The 18,127-nt window shown below is 40.5% G+C and overlaps 1 long non-coding RNA gene across 1 annotated transcript; it reads left to right on the top strand.

Annotated features, from left to right (window-relative positions):
• Positions 1 to 430: 430 nt before the first annotated feature.
• On the top strand, positions 431 to 17,063 carry LOC121331001. Its single transcript, XR_005951927.1, has 4 exons — positions 431 to 696; positions 10,196 to 10,392; positions 10,927 to 11,101; positions 15,946 to 17,063. It is a non-coding gene; the product is annotated as an uncharacterized LOC121331001 (long non-coding RNA).
• Positions 17,064 to 18,127: the final 1,064 nt, after the last annotated feature.

Genomic DNA, 18,127 nt, shown 5'->3' with positions numbered 1-18,127 from the left:
TGCAAACCCCAGCGAAACGACAATCCTGTCTGGCCACAACGATGCCACCTAATTTCTGTCCACGAAGCTGAATGAATAAGATTTACTTACAGTAATGAACACCATGTTTGAATGTGTGCCAGGAGACACCGAGTCTGCACAGCTCAGCTGTAGTACCCACTGTCACCAGCAGAGGTCTATCACTGGAATGTTAACTTTCACTTCAGCAGGGAATCCCTAGCCCAGTGAATTATTTTTTTTATATACATTTTTGTTTTATTATTCACAAATTTGGTTTTATTTCGTTTTATTACAGATACATATTAATAAAATAACAGATTTATGTATATAAATTAGAGGCATAGCGTACACATTTTGAAAGAAAAAAGTACAAAGATATATGTAAAGATTTTTTTTTTTTTAATAATCTGCCCATTTGAGTAGCATAATCGACATGTTTTCATACAATTCTTATTTTTATTTTTTTATTTGCCATTTCTTCGTAATATTATCGTAATCTCAGGCTATATAGAAATTTGCCTCGCCACACAGACGTCTTCGCTTCTCATTGGTCAGTTCCCCTAGTTATGCCGAGTGTAACTCCGGATCAAGAAGAAGCGGGTAGTCCAGTATATTATTAGTAGACGGTCATTACTGTACATACTCAAAGATTAAACCAGTCTACAATGCATTTCTTTTAGAAAACGCCAACTCCAGGTAAGAATGTCTAGTGATTGTATTTCTTCTTATATTAATATTGTTTTGCTGCTGACAGTCCTGTGCAATCTGATGTTTAGCTGTGATACGTTTTGATGAAAGTTTTTTTGTTGCGCAATGGCAACACCTTGCCCCTCCCCCTATAACGATTCATAGCTGTTAGGTTTTAGTACTTTTCATGCATTGTATTTGATGCCGTGGGCTAGAAGGATGAAGGTAATTCCATCCACAAATTCACTTTTTGGCAACGACAGTTAAAACTATTTTCCCCCCAAATGTTTTCTTTATAAAAAAATTAATAAATAAAGTAAGTCCTGTTTTTAATACTGAGGTGATGTATAAAATGTGTAACCCGGGCAGGCGAGTTTGCTTTATTTACATGGGTTTCACTAGGTTTGACGCAGATTCCGTTATATTAGGCATATTTTGGTTAATATTGCGGTTCATGATTGTATATCTAGGGTTTATGTCACAACTGTATCCTCGCCAATTACCATTAAAGAAAATCTCCATTATAGCGCATAATGTAATTATTAACCATAATAAACACAATACCTCAATAAGAACTAGCGATTCTGGCTTAATTATCCATAGATTCATGATGAAAAGAGATTAACAATTAATATTATGTATGTTTAAATATTTTAAATCAATCATAAATGTGTATTTCTTATAAGACAAAAATAAACAATCCAAATTATTAGGCCTACTACATAAAAAAAAAAAAAAAAAAACAACAACAACAACAACATATGTATAAAAAACAAATTTAAATATTCAAGGAAAAGTAATGCATTGTTAAATGTTCATAATAAATCCTTGATGTGCTCTCTGGTCATAGTGTTCTGCATTAGTGAAGCAGTCTTAATAGTTCATCAGGCACTGTTGGGTTCATTGACGCATCACCTATACATGTGCCAGCTTCCAGGTGGCTAAGTATACATGTGATGATATCAATATCATGGCTTCAGTTCAGTTATTTGTAAACACACAATATAAGTTTGATACTTATTCTGTTGGTGCGATTTTTAAAACAAAGTCTTCTTAACAGGGCCATCCTCTTTGTTCATGACGAGAAAGAGTTTAACAGTGCATCCTTTTGATTGGTGTCACAGCAGTATGTGTGAAACTAGATTGAATGGCCTTGCCCTGATATGTTAGAGGAGGTGTCCCAGGAGGAGGTGTTGCAGCGTTTCAATAGATCAGATCATAGGAGGATTGGCAAACTCTATAGTTAAAGTAAAGCCTTCTAAATCAGTGTTTTTAATCATGGCATCATACAGTCTCAACAGTCCGATCAGTCCAAGCACTAGTGCCACCAGTCTTATGAGTCCAGCACTGTCAGCACCAACACCAGTCTTACCAGTCCAGCACAGTCCGCACCAACATCAGTCTTACCAGTCCAGCAGTGTCAGCACCAACACCAGTCTTACCAGTCCAGCACAGTCAGCACCAACACCAGTCTTCCCAGTCCCAGCACCAGTATAACCAGTCCCAGCAGTGTCAGCACCAGTCTTACCAGTCCCAGCAGTGTCAGTACCAGTATTACCAGTTGCAGTTGTAGCATCAGTCTGTGCAGTAACGTCAGTAGCAGTGAACCAGATGCATGTCTCTCAATGAAGGTATAAACCCACCTACTTATTCACATTGCTTTGAAGGTGCATTAAGTCTCCAGGCTTTACAAGATGATAACTATCACCTTCGTAACATAAATAAGACATGCAGGTTTTCTTTAGACAAAAATTAGATTTTTGCCTCAATAAAAATATATTCCTAGCTACACCCCTGTAAATAAAAACATAGTATGCATTATGTTTTAACTACATATAGGACAAAAAAAGCACAACAACGTGGTATGGAACGTAACAAAGTTACAAGTTATGTGAAACTTGGCCAGTCAGCACCCACTGACCTTTAACAAACAACAAGTAAAAGATTATAACGGTCCTCATCCAATCAGAGTCCTGTACAGCTACATGGGGTTAATTTAAACAGCACCTGGTGACCCCCGTGTAGACTGACTGATCCAGAGCCAAGTCCCAGCATCCTGCTGCGCGGTGCAAGTCAATAACCCTATCAGGACCAAGCATTTTTCAGTAGGATGTTCCCCCCAGGACAAGGCGTTTTTTCTGCTGTATTTGACTATTTTGCTATAAAAAATTTTCAATGTTTCAAGCCTGTCCTGCAAATGCGGTTGCCCTGTAAGTCATCAAAACAAAAGTGCTTTTTTTACTGTGTTTACACAATCGCAGTCCTAGAAGCCCACTTCAGTATGATCGTGTTAACACCATCTTGGTCCTTAAAGGGTTAAATCTCAAAAGTTAACAGTCTGGCATAGTCCAAGCACACAGCTCAGGGACCGGCTGAAATAAGCCACTACCTGCTCTCTGTTTGTGCCCAACAGCCCCCCGGTTACTGTGTGCAGCTATATGGTGGTGGGCTCCAAGCAGTGCTGCTGACTCCCGGCGGTTTGCTGACAGACACAGGGCTGCACCAGTGTCACGCTTGACCCAGTGTCCACCAGCGCAGTGCAGGGGACTCCTTCGATCAACACGGGGATGTTGCAAAAGTCCCCCATGGTCATCCTTCCTACAACTATGGCTGGGCTTAACAGGTTGGTGTCATTTGCAGGCGCTGGCCTCCACTCCCCCGGCTGTACTGCTGGGTCCCTTTTTGATGCAGTGTCTGAATGTGGTGTTCATGTTCTCTGTCAGCTGCTTCTGGGATATGCTGTAGCTGGGTCCACAGTCCCCAATCTATGCAGACCAGGAGTCGTTTTCCCGACAGTTGGCCTGGGTCTGGAAACCCGAGGCGGGGAGACTGTTGCCTGGCACTGGCCCTGTAGGTGACCAGGCTGGCCAAATTTCCAGCAGAGCCAGCTCTGAGAGTTGGAGCACTGGCGACCACTGGTGGTAAACGCCTGCATGAGGGCGTTGACTTCGGGGAGCCAGAGGGGTTTAAGCGCCTTGTGGTCGGGTTCCCCTTCACTGAGCTGGGCTTGGCGTGTTGGTGGTCCCATCCAACCGCTTGCTGGTCCTCTGTTCTGCCAACTCCATGCATCTCACAGTCTGAGGGCAAGCCAGAGAGACCTGGGCATGCAGCTCCCTGACTCCCAAGGCTTGTAGGAATTGATCCCTGGCAAGCTCTTCCTGCACCTCTTGTAGCATGTAGGCATAGGCTGTTCTGGTTAGCCCCTGAATAACGTCCGCTTGCTCCCATAGCGTCTCCCCTGATCCATCTGCCAGGCAGCTCTCTAGTTAGAGAACCTTCTCACTTCCTGTCTATCCCCCAAGCTCAGCAATCAACTGAAAATGTGCATTAAATGCATCACAGTTTACTTTCCCATTGAATTCTGGGGGCTTACAGATGGTTCTGTTGTTGCTGCTGTTCCCCACAGTCTCTTCCACCATCTCCCGCTGGCTGTCCAAGTCCAGCTGCTCTCTGCCGACTTCCCTCTTGGCAGTGCCCACTCTGACTCCGATCCCTGCTTCCAGTTTATAGGCCCATTCTTGCAGCCTCTCTGAGAGAGTGCCTGCCCCAGCTTACAATCTCCACCCAGTCAGAGGTGGCGTATCAGTGCCTGCTGTGCCTTCCTCCGGCTCCTCCTCTACTTTACATGGTGTTCAATCCATCCCACTTCTGATCCCCAATCACTGGAAAAAGAAGAGTCTTGACAACAGAGCACGGTTCAGTAGCCGACAGGCTCTTTATTTGCAGCAACAGGTTCACAGCAAGTAACACACCTACACCCACACACACCTGATACACAAAAAAACAGTTACAATTTATGTGAGGTTCGGCCAATCAGCATACGCTGACCTTTAACAAACAACAATATAATAGATTATCACATTCCTCACCCAATCAGAGTCCTGTACAGTTGCATGGGGTTCATGTGAACAATACCTAGTGACCAGACTTATCTGATCCAGTGCCAAGTCTCAGCACCATTCTGCACGGTGCAAGCAATTAAGTCCCGCAAGGTAACATAGTTCAGGCACACAGCTGAAACAGTTCTGGACTGTAATACAGCCACAGACAAAACCTGCCGCTACAATATTATACAGTACAGTACTGAAATATCAGTTCAGGCAAGTCCCGTTCAGAACTATTTTTATACATTAGGGGCTCTTTTCGCAAAGCTCTAACTCATGTCGTGCTGTGAGTGCAAGAGGACCACAAGGTGAAGTTGAGCTGAAGTAAATGGTGAAAAGATGACAGTCTTCCAGGAATGAGCAGCTGCAACGTATCTGATGAGAAAAGAGGCAAAAGATATGCCCCAGACTAGTACATGATTTTTATAGACTAACAGTGCCGAAAAAGTTTGTGAACCCCTTAGGATTTTCGCATATTTCACATATTTCAAGCCTAAAATATTATTAGATCTTAATCTAAGTCCTAATAATAGATAAAAATAACCTGATTAAACAAATGACTCAAAAACATGATACTTTTTCAACATTTATTCACGAATGATTCAACATTTAATATTCATGTGTGAAAAAGTCTGTGAACCTTTAGATTCAGTAACTGGTGGCACCCCCTTGAGCAGCAATGATTTCAACTAAGCATTTCCTGTAACTGTTGGTCAGTCTCTCACATTGGTTTTGAGGAATTTTGGCCCATTCCTCCTTACAGAACTGCTTCAACTTGGTGACATTTGAGGGCTTCCTTGCATGGACAGCTCACGTCAGGTCCTGCCACAACATTTTGATGGGGTTTAGGTCCGGACTGACTAGGCCATTCTAAGTGGCAGAATTTATTCTTCTGCAGCCATTAATTTGTAGATCTGCTTATATGTTTAGGATCATTGTCTGCATGACCCACTTTCGGTTCAGCTTCAGCTCATGGACGGATGGCCTGACATTCTCTTCTAGAGTCTTCTGATACAAGCAGAATTCATGGTTGGGTCAGCAGCCCCAAGCCATCACACTCCCACCACCATGCATGATGGTTGAGATGAGGTTCTTCTGTTCAAACGCAGTGTTTGGTTTTCGCCAAACATAACGTTTCTCATTGAGGCCAAAAAGTTCTAACTTTGACTCATCTGTCCAGAGAACATTGTTCCAGAAGTCTTGTGGATCATCTACGTGCTCTTTGATGAACTTCAGATGGGCAGCAGTGTTCTTTTTAGAGAGCAGTGGTTTCCTCCTGACTGTCCTTCCATGAACAACATTCTTGTTCAGTCTTTTTCTGATACTTGTCATGAATGCTAACATTAGCCAAGGCAAGAGTGGCCTGTAGATCCTTGGATGTTACTCTGGGGTTCTTTGTGACTTCCTTGATGATTTTCCGGTTTGTTCTTGGAGAGATTTTGGTAGGACGACCGCTCCTGGGTAGAGTGACTGTGGTCTTGAACTTTCTACATTTGTAGACTACCTGTCTGACAGTAGATTGGTGGAGCCCCAAATCCTTAGAAATGTTTTTGTAACCCTTTCTAGACTGATGATCATCAATAACTGTTTTTCTGAGGTCCTCAGAGATTTCTTTTGATCGTGGCATGATGCATTTCTACACACCTGTGTGGTGAAGACCAAACTCACAAAGTTTCTAATCTTTATATAAGGTGGGGCCTCCCAAACTCACCCCTGAAGATCTACCTAATTATTTAAACACCTGATTCTAATTATGCCCTTAATTGAGCTGATAAAACCAGGGGTTCACTTACTTTTTAACATACCCTGAATCTCAATTACTCACTTTTATTTTAATTCATACATGATTTTGTTTCAAAAGACATGGAATTGGTTAATATAAACCCTATTGGATATTTTAAAAAAGACTCAAGGCGGCTATCATGGTAAAACTATGGAATTTCCAGAATTATCATTGGGTTCACAAACTTTCTCTGCACTGTGCGTATTATTATAAAACATTTGATCCTTATTTAATTATTTAATAAACTAGCAATAGAATGGTACATTCAGACAGGCAAAGTTTATTACACAGTTGGTACATAAGGATACACAATGAGGTAGTTAACAGTGGGTGACCACTGAGATGTCAGCATGTATTGATATTACAATAACCCATAGAAGCCCAGATAAGATTAATTGATCAACAGTTGAATCAACCAGTGTGAAAAAACACAGCGTTCCAGGACAGATACCTAATTTTTACATTTGGTAGGGACTGAAGCAAGGTCAGGTTCTTTGCCTTAGGTCACCAAAGGTGTTACGTGAAAAATCACATACTGAGTGATCACATACATTTACTTTTTATTTCTGTCTCCAGCATTACGATTGTGCAATAATGTTAAGCCCATCTGAAGGTTAGCAGCGTCAAACACCATTTTCTTTTCTCTTTCTGTTCCTTTAACTTTTTGTCTTTGCTCACATTCCAGTCCAGTGGTGTACTGCTGAAATTGATAGAGTGATTTTAGGTTTAATCAATAAAAGTGAGGGTTGTGAAGAGGCCATAAACCAAGTTCAGAATTAATCTGCGTCGAACAAAATTTGTTGAAAATAAAAGTAAAGATCCGCCAGGTAAAATAATCCCTGAATTAATTGAACTTATATATAAAAAAGGTACAAATTGGATTGCTAGTTATTTATAAATATACATGTGATAGAAACAGAACCCTCCTGCAGTGAATAAAAATCTTATTCCACAAACAAGCATTCACTACAGATCAGACAAAGGGTCTTCAAGTAGTCCCAGCACCAGCGTATTGCTAACAAAGTCGCAGATCACTTGGTGGCAACGGCTCTAACCTAATATAGACAGCCAATCTAGCCTATGTACTGTAACATGTCTGTGGTGGGAAACTGGAACTGAAGAACAGCTCTTGATATGAAGAAATGATGAAGACAAAACACAGCTATTAAGTGGAAAACAATTTCATGACTGTTGGCTAACTAGAATACTAGGAATTTATACTCTAAAGGAAGTGACATATCACTGGGTCTCTCTGTCCCATTAACAAGCACCATAAAGGGGAGGAAAGAAGGTAGCTTTGGCAGTATAGAGACAGCATGGGTTGGTGTAGGTCATTGGTCATGCTGACTTGTTTCCAAGATTGCCACATTATGACAGCACTCCATGAAGAGCACTTAATCTCACCCTCTTAACTCTCTACCTGCTGGTTTGTGCTTGCTTGAGGACAGGGAGGCTGTCAGTTTACACTTTGACTTACTGTATTGTATGCTGTTGACCCACAGATGATATGAGGCAATAAACAAAAAAGAGAAGTAGAATCTAGTACTACAACCAGAGGGTAATACAGTAGATGATTTTGGCTCTCACTTTTGTGGGAACACGTCGCCACATGTTGACCCTGATGCTGTCCAGAATGTCTATGCATTGTACCCCCATGCTACATCATTCAGTGGTGATATATAATTACCGCGCTTGCTAACAGGTGATAGTCATTTGACAGCACGGCTCTGCCCTGTGTAATTAGAGGGGATTAAGGCTGGAGTTACACAGGTGCACATTACGCACCATGTGACTGGAACGGATACTACAGCTGAGAAAATATGAAACTCTTGACTGCAGCTTTTGTCGCTCCCTGGAAAGAGCACTTTCCTTCCTGTCATTCAAATACACCCCGCATTCCACAGATGACACATTGGGAGTGAGCTTCTGGTCAGCAAGTAGCTGTAATGCACATATATAGAACAGCTCCTGTATCAATAAACAGAGTAAGTGGCATATTTGGGAAATATTTGCTCCAGTGTATTTAATTCAGATAAGTAAAATAAAATGTTATTATTAAAAACGTAGTTGTACTTAACTGCCATCTCACATGTCCACAGTAATCAGCGTTCATCTGTTTAACCAGAAGCACTCTTTGGTAGAATAGCTACTAGGCAATAAAAATAATGATCTAAAAAAGAATAATACAATCTTACGGAATATGAATAATAGAGCAGTTAATAGGTAACAGTTAACAGGTAAGAAACTAAATACTGGGGCAATGCAGATGAAATAAAAGGACGTCTTTATGAAGCTGTAATCCTACAAAACTAGAAAACTACAAGGTTTACTTTACGAATCCTTCAAATAAACTTCGAAGGGTACGATCCATAAAATTGAGCACAGGTTTTAGAAGAATCTGCCCCTTTTAAATAAGTTGATTCGTCAGTGTGAGTTTTTAAAGTTCGTATAAACATTTCATAAAACATGCAGAAATATCTTTTGTTAAATAATGAAGGATGTCACATTTTGATTTTGAAACCAAGTTGAAAATTACCCCTACTACTACCCCTTTTTTACTGGCACATCCAAGCTGAGAAGGCCTTTTTTTTTTTTTTTTTTCTGAGCGAGAACTAAACCGTGAAACTGCCCTCATAACACATGTGAACTGTAAGGGCAGGGCCAGGGGCGGGGTTAAGGATTTTCATCATTATGCTGCGTTGGTCAGTCACTCGAGGAAGATGAACAATATGGCGTTCAACGAGTTGGAGGAGAGAAAAGTACAGCCTTGGGATGCTGAGGAAGAACAGGATCTAGTTTTTATATACCGCTATAGTGTTTTGTGAGCCGGATCTAGTTTTTATATACCTCTATAGTGTTTTGTAATTAGCAATATATGTACAATGAAAACGAAGAAAAACACAACCATGACCTTTGGCTCCAGCACAGACCACCCTTAATGCTGTCTCATGAATATTCATAAAATCAAAACAATCATAACGGCTAACATTAGTTACAGTGATCGCAATCTGTCTTTTGAGCCAGAATTAACATTTTCAAAAGTAGAAACATTAACTAAATCTAAGAACTATTTTGTGTAGACATTACAATGTGAAGTAATCATGTAAAAAGTCACTATCTACTCCAAGTGCCATTCTTTTATAAATAGTATTCATATACTATAAAGTGTTCGAATGGTTTTAAGAAGGGGAACCGCACAGATATAATACATTTTGTGACACCCTCCCACCCCCCTGCATTGACATTTGTCAGGACAACGGGTAGTTTGATTGAATCAGTATTTTAACAACTGTATATTGGCATAGTAAGTTTGAATCCAGTATCCTGCTAGGGTTGCCACCTGGCTGGTTTATTTAGTGTTTTGCTTGTTTCCAGTGAAACGATTTAATGTGCCGTTTCTTTTATAAGCATCCTGTGATCGCGCTGGGATGGGTGGGCCTGCACTATTTGTTTTGTCTGTGTATCTTTTAGATGTAAAGCTTTTACAGCAGTAATCAGCTGTCATGAACTCTATTCCATTCCCTGTTTAACATAGGTATGTATATCAATAGCGGAAGGAGTTCATGTCGGAGTAAATGCTAATTGTCTTGGGTTTAAATCTGGCTCAGGTCATAAGTGCTCTCTGCTGGAGGTGCAGCGCTGTGAGGGAAAGCCTGACTGTCGGCACCATGACTAGTGCCAGCCCTTCACCTTTCATGAACCAAAAAAAGGGATCCAAATGGTTAACAGACACAGACCCCGCTCCACTAGACAGTAGTCTGCTTTCTTTTTTTATCATTCCGGTTATTTCTATTTAAAATAAAAAGGAAGGCTATAGAGATTTTTTTTTTTTTCTAAACAGAAAGCCATCCAATTGTTCCTGGGCAAAGTGCCAGCCCCCCAGTGACCCTGCTGCTTCCTCTCCAGATATTACATTCCACTGGCACGTCATTTGCCCCAACTGACGCCGACCTTCTCCTGGACCCCCGAAGTAAACATTGCCAGCTGGCACTCCTGCCTTATTTTCCTGAAGGGACGATTCATAGTTCCCCTTAAAAGGTTTCAGTATGTAAATTATGTGTATTTTTTTCCTCCTTCGACAGCCAATTGGTTGCTCTCTGTGTGTGTGTTTGGGGGGGGGGGGATTACGTCACTTTGAATGTTCCATCACTAATGGTGGAGTTTTGACTATGTGCCACTGAAACTCATGATCACGGCCCATTATAATTATTCCCCCAAAGGTGAAGATGAAGCTGAGAGGGGAAATGGAGGTGGCCTGTATGTTATAACTCTGAAAATGCTGTCTTCACATCAGGCTGCCTACAAGGTCTCTTCTTTAAAGAAGAAGAAAAAAAAATCTAACTGTTCCTGCCCAATATTTTTAACAAACACTGATTACTGCCAAAATATAGTTACTTTTTAATCCAATGAATGCTTTCACCACAAAGAAAAACACTATAAAAAATAGGCCAAGAACACAGAGGCCTGCAACAGCTCCAGAATACGTGTGCAGTGCTGTTTATTGCTACTGTTACCGTGATTATTTATTCATTGGTCATGAAGTTTTACTCCCCTTTTTTCGCCCTAATTTAGAATGTCCAATCCCGCAGCGGCTCAGGAGATCTGAAGGTCAAAGTGGGGGTCATGCCGATCCCACAACCAAGCCCAGGAGCAATACAGGAAATGTGAACAACTAGCGGCCTACAGGTCAGGTGCCTGCTTTAGCTCACCAGGTACCTGACCTATAGGTCATAAAAAAGAATCCAAGGTTAGTAATTACTTTATCATACAGGTACCATAAACTGCTTGATAACTTGATTTTCTATGTTTTACCCAAACCTTTCTACTCTTTCAGAATGAAATTGATACCTGTTAAGCCATTCGTGTGTCTGAATCAGAACTGAGAAACTTTTTTTTTTTTTGTGAAACTAAATAGGTTTTTAAATCATAAGTCTTACTTTTTCATTTCAAAGTAGAAGCAACTCATCTTTATTAATGTAAATAGTTACGCATAACAATTGTAATAAAGCATGTCCAGCATAAAATACTTTAGTTTTCATTAGTCGCTTAACATGTTGCGATGTTTGTACTCTGTATTCTGCCTGTAAATGAAAAAATAAGGCTTGGCCGATTTAAAGCCCATTTAGTTGTTACCACGTTTCTCAGTTGTGATTAAAGATACACAAATGACTTAACAGGTATCAACTGAATTCTTAAAGGAGAATATAAAAGTCAAAGTAAAACACCAAAAATCAGAAGCCCTAGGTATACTGCGCCATGCCCCGAGGTACCACAGATATTCCGTGTTCCCAGGGGAGTTTTCCACGGAACCCACTGCACCTTAAATGCCCTGTGACTGAAAATGCTCCCCCAGCTTCATCTCTACAACGGACCACATCTGTGGTGTGTGTGTAAACCCCAGGTGGTCTATAGATAGATAACCTTTGAGACAAAGGATCAAATGTTGATTCTGGGTTGCCTTGCTGAGATAAAACAAGTGGGATATGCAGCAAAATGTTTATGTCTTACCAGTGCCTGTTCCAGCTGCAACTCATCTAGTGCATCAGTGGTTTTAACAGGTATTGTCCACGCGGTTATTTATATTTTCTACTGATATATATATATATATATATATATATATATATATATATATATATATATATATATATATATATATATATATATATATATCTTATATACATAAATCAGTCACAGTCTTTCTTAGATTATTTAAGATATAAATCTTAAAGTGGAAACAGGTACGTGAAGTATGAGCATATCATGTTGGTAGGAACTTTTTCTTATTGCTTTGGCATTTGAAGTTTAAAATTATATATACATTATTATATTTACCATGAAGATAATTAACAGGTGTCAGCAATTCAGACAGTGTGGGGGAACAGAAGACAAACAATGCTTTGCTATGTAGACAAAAGTATGAAATACAAATCAAGGGAGGTTATGTTGGTGTTGTATGATAATCGGTGAGACAGCACTACAAAAATCTTAGTAGAGTACACCCTAGCCAAGGTGATCAGAGGACACAGTTGTCAATTGAGTGGAGACAGATTTAGACAGAGTGTAGGAGGCTTTTTTTTTTTTTAAACAGAGCAGTAAGTGAATAGAATGGGTTAGCAAGCCATGTTGTTAATGGTAAATTATGTCCAGGGAGTGTAACAGAGTGGACAACACTGCAGAGGCTGGGGGCAAACCAGCAGCCCTGTGCACCACAAGCAAGCTTCTTAACCACTGCATTCGTGGTTATAGTGCTTTTCATCTCATGAAATCATTCTGGTTCGGTTATGACATTGTAGGGTTCTATCACTACAAATGCATTTACATAGCTTGTTGCTTTTTATGAGCAGTTTGATTATTGTCCATGCATCCTGATTCATGAACAAATCATGTGAGACTACTATAATATTTATTTTATGTATTTATTAAATACACGCTTGCCCAATCCAATGTGAAATTAATTATCACTGTTATTAATTGTTTTTTTTGTACATTTAGAAATAAATACTAAAAGTAATGTTATTCCTAATGCTCATTTCATGCAGGACAGAATTTATTTTTCTATTGTTATCGCCCTCTGGTGGGTTCTTTTTTTAGTGCAAGTTTTGAAGAATTTATTAAGTAATATCCTGGAGTATGGAGAGTGAAGGGATCCGTGCACAGGTTTGCAGACAAATACTGAGATTATTACTTGTATACACAGTTCTTACAGCCTAGATTAGTCAACCTACATGTTACATTTCTGTAAATAAAAATACTAAAATATCTCTCTCCTTGTCAGAGAAAAAGCAAGGTTTGGATGGAGCAGGCACATTGCCTTTATCAAAAGACCTCCAGTGGCAATACAGGGACTCTACCAAACAATGCTTCTGGACTAAGGGGAAGTGTTTGCATGTTAGCTACAGTTAGAATAGTTTTATTTTTTCCAAATCTATTACCATTGCTATTAGTGGTTTAGCTGCGGCTGCTTATATTATAGCTGCACTAAATAGTGGACTCCATTCATCTCTATTAAGTACCTTTACCTGCTTTCAGTTTTCATAAGTGCCACAATAGACAGGCTGTCCTGTATGAAGAGGAACAACATAGCTCGGTGGGCAAGTTGCTTGCATACCAGTTACGAAGAAAATTCAAAGCACAAATATTGCAGGAAGTGACCGCCCAGTTTAAAGAGTTGACATAGGATTTAGTGAAGGACTTTCATGAAGAGCTAAGTGGGTGAAGTCAGAGGCCCACCCCTGCGCCACGTTCTAGTGATCCAGTGCCAGTGTGGAGACGCCAAGTTGCTTTCAATAATAGTGGGCATATGGAATGGCAGTGTGAGGGATGGAGACCTAAGCCAGCTTTAAATTAAAACGACCTGCCAAGGGCCAAGCAGTGGGTAGGTCTGGTTTAGCCCCTCTGTATCAGCGTGACAGGAAATTATAGTGGCGATTAAAGTAGAAGGTGTCAACAAGTGACCATGTTAGCGGAATGAATTTTCAAGCACCAGTTTAAGGGTAAAGTTACTTGGAACGAGGGAAAGGCATGGCTGATGCCGAGAGCCACAAATGGCCTGACTATACTTATCTGGGATGTGTTATTCTCAACTTTCAGCTCAAGGGGCAATTATAGTAGATAAAACACAGATTTTGGCCGCAATGTGGGTGTTTTGCAGCCACAAATCACTGCAGGTATCTTTACATCAGGCCCTAGTGTGATTGGTCTAGCTCTGGACAAACTAGCAGTGCAGCTGCACAGGTATTTTAATACAGGACACATTTTTGCATGTTCAGTACATTAAGGCCTAATGTCGACGGCAACAAGGGGACGACAGCTGTTGCCGGCTTGCCACCTCGTGTGACCACTGGTCATCACCCCAGCGACGTGTCTCCCACATTGTAACTGTGTTCTATTTCTCAGGTGACACGAGGGCAACATTTTCAATACCAGCCAATCATCCTTGATAGTACTGTCACATGATAATAAAATGACGATGTGGACGTATGATTGGGAAATAAGATAATAGATTATTTAGCTTTCTTTTTTATTGGTTTGAGAAATAATTACATATAAGAAAATAAAAGGCTCCTGTGGAAGCCGTCTGTTACATTGTGTTTCCTTTGTTTCCATTTTTTTCTTTTAAATAAATGAAAACACCAGATAAAAAAAAATGAATAGGTTGTAATGGCTGTGTTTTTGTAACAGTTTCACCACATTTTAGAAAAAAAAGTGTCATAAGGTTTGTTTTTTGGACAAGTTTAAAAAGTGATACAATAATATTTCTTCACATCTGTGAAGGAGTGGAAAAGCCCACAACCTGTTTTCCACTGCAATGACATCAACTGGAGGTTGGAAATGTGTTCCAAATTTCCACGGTATTGCCATAGAGTATTGCAGTCAATGTTTAAAAAGGTAGGCCAGCCTCACCTGCAAGGCTTTTGTGGCCCATGAATACCTGTGTTCACAAAGTTATTAAAAATGAGGGAAAGGCATGGCTGATGCTGTGAGCCACAAATGGCCTGACCATACTTATCTGGGATGTGTTATTCTTGACTTTCAGCTCAAGGGGCAATTATAGTACAAAATGATTGTTTACCTGCTTGCTCGGTGCAACTGGGAATGAACGTGATTACTGTCTGTTGGATGGAGCTGTTCCAGATAACTGTCCCAATCTCTTCTTATTCACAAGATGATCTGGTTAGTCGAGGTGTCTGGACCCAGGCCTTTGTAGTTTGTCAACGGATAGCTACTAGTCAGACCAAAGATTGTTTCGTGAGCACCCTTCGATCCGCGTACAATAGACCTCTACCTGTGATCGTGCACTCTGCTAGTTTTTCAGCCCATTTCCAGCAACTGGACTCTGCTTTTGAGACCTTGTGGAGACACAGACTGAAGCTTTGACCAGAGAAGTGTCAATTATTCCAGCAACAGCTGAAGTTTATGTGTAACCTAGTATGTAGAGAGGGCATCTCTCCTGATCTGAACAAGGTAGCAGTTGTGCGTGATTGGTCTCTACCACTGACTGTGTGGCAAGTACATTTGTTCCTAGGATTCACAGGATGTTACTGCTGGTTTATAAGCTCTCACAAGTTGCTGCTCCCCTCCATGGATTACTAGTGGATACAGCCCAGAATGGGAAACAGAAAAAAATAACAAGAAGTTTGTTGGACCCCAGAGTGTGCATTTAATCAGCTGAAACAAGAACTCGTTCAAGCCCTCGTACTGGCCTTTGTTGATTTTTCTCTGCCGTTTGTCGTTTATACAGATGTGAGTCATACTGCACTAGGAGTGGTATTGAGTCAGTGCCAGGACGGAGAAGAACGCATCATAGCATATGCAAGTAGAAGCATGCACCCAGCAGAAAAGAACGATACGAACTACAGATCTTTTAAATTAAAACTTCTTGGATTAAAGTGGACAGTCACTGAAAAATTCAAGGAGTACCTTATGGCAGCTAAATTGGTGATCTATACAGATAATAATCTTTTGGCCCACCTCCAAATGGCCAGATTAGGTGCTGTAGAACAACGCTGGCTAGCTGAACTTGCGAGTTTCCAATTTGAGATAAAATATCGGTCCGGTAAAGCTAATGTGAACACTGATGTTCTTTCTAAGATTCCCGATGAGAGACCAGTCACACCAGAAGGAGAGATGAGGGTCATACAGACGTGAGCCCAAGATCCACCGAGAGAAGAGGAAGTACCAAACTGGGGGTGGAACACGAGTAAGTGGTGACAAGAACAAGAGGGAGGCCCTGTGTTGCAACAGGTGAGGATGTGTGTAGAACATGGAAGAAGAACATAGGCAAGCTGCTCCTTTAGTATTAAACTGGTTCCAACAGTGGAAGCGACTAGTCCAAGAAAATGGGGTATTGTGCCAGCAAAGTCTGGACCTTAATACTTGTGAAGTAAGGTTGCAGGTTCTTGTCCCCGAGCAGAATAAAAAAGAGGTTTGGGACGCCTATCATATCCATGTTGCCCACTTGGGATAAATAAAACATTGTGGTATGACGAAGGTTCTTTTGGCCCAAAATGGACAAGGATGTACAGATTTGACACTCCCGTTGCAACTGCTGTAATTTGCGCAAGGCTCGACCGGACAGTACGGCAAACCACCTGCCACCCCTGCATCTGAATACATTTCAAAATTATTTCAGTGGATTAATGACGGCAAAATGCTAATTTGACAGTGAGTGCAGAACACCAGATGAAAAACATTCTTTACTTATGCCACATTTTTAGTGGCCCCTGAAGTCCCGCTTTATGGCAGCTTAACATGATTTGCACGTGCAAAAGCAGATTTTGGCCACAATATGGGTGTTGCAGCAGGCAAATCACTGCAGGTATCCTTACATCAGGCCCTAGTGTGATTGGTCTGGCTCTGGACAAACTAGCAGTGCAACAAGGGGACGACAGCTGTTGCCGGCTTGCCACCTCGTGTAACCACTGGTCATCACCCTGGCGACGTGTCTCCCACTTTATAACCATGTTCTATTTCTCAGGTGACACGAGGGCAACATTTTCAATACCAGCCAATCATCCTTGATAGTACTGTCACATGATAATAAAATGACGATGTGGACGTATGATTGGGAAATAAGCTAACAGAATATTTAGCTTTCTTTTTTATTGGTTTGAGAAATAATTACATATAAGAAAATAAAAGGCTCCTGTGGAAGCCGTCTGTTACATTGTGTTTCCCTTGTTTCCATTTTTTTCTTTTAAATAAATGAAAACACCAGATAAAAAAAAATGAATAGGTTGTAATGGCTGTGTTTTTGTAACAGTTTCACCACATTTTAGAAAAAAAAAATGTCATAAGGTTTGTTTTTTGGACAAGTTTAAAAAGTGATGCAATAATATTTCTTCACATCTGTGAAGGAGTGGAAAAGCCCACAACCTGCTTTCCACCACAATCACATCAACTTGAGGCTGGAAATGTGCTCCACATTTCCATGGTTTCGCCATGGAGTATTGCAGTCAACGTTTAAAAAGGTAGGTCAGCCTCACCTGCAGGCTTTTGTGGCCCATGAATAACTGTGTTCCCATTATACAAACCACAAAAATAAAATAAATACATAAAGTTAAATAATTAAACAGAGAGGGAGGAAAAAAAAAAGATTTAACTGGAAGCAAAATAGATTTGTAATCTTCCCAGTAACACAAACCATAAGTTTACTGAATGCAATAAATAGAATGCCCACTTGAGGGCGCCAAAACCTCAGGTGAAACGACATATTTAGATGTTAAGATCAGAGAAAAAAAAAAAAAAGCTTTAAAACATGAACATAAAAAATTACTCATCACGCACAGGAACAGAGCAGCAGTTTCTTAAACAGAGATAGCTCCTGTTTCTCCTGTGATGTGATTAAGAATGTGTTTTATAGGCCTCAATCTATCTTCCTGCTAAATTCCGATCTGCCTATGGACACCTATTTAACCATCATTTTAAAGCAATAGTAATGATCGGCACAACATTTTGAAATGCATTAAATTAATGTAATGTTAACTATCTACCAAGCCACTGGTCTGCGCTGTGCCAGAATGCATCATACTGTCTTCTTGGTCTGGTCGTGGGCTATAACTGTACTTTTGGGCAGCAGCCCAGGATAGATGGGGGCCAAACAAGGGGCTGGGTTCTGCACGGCTGTTCCCGACTGCTGCACATAATCTTCTAAAACAATGGAAGCTTGGGTGGCCTTCAAAAAACGCATCACTAGGTAAATAAAACAATTCCTTATCCACTGAAAGTGCAACACACAGATAATTACAATGTATTCTGTGATACCAACACATAC

Source organism: Polyodon spathula, chromosome 2 (assembly GCF_017654505.1).
Source record: "Polyodon spathula isolate WHYD16114869_AA chromosome 2, ASM1765450v1, whole genome shotgun sequence".
NCBI lineage: Eukaryota > Metazoa > Chordata > Actinopteri > Acipenseriformes > Polyodontidae > Polyodon > Polyodon spathula.
This window is presented reverse-complemented; position numbering and strand designations above follow the sequence as displayed.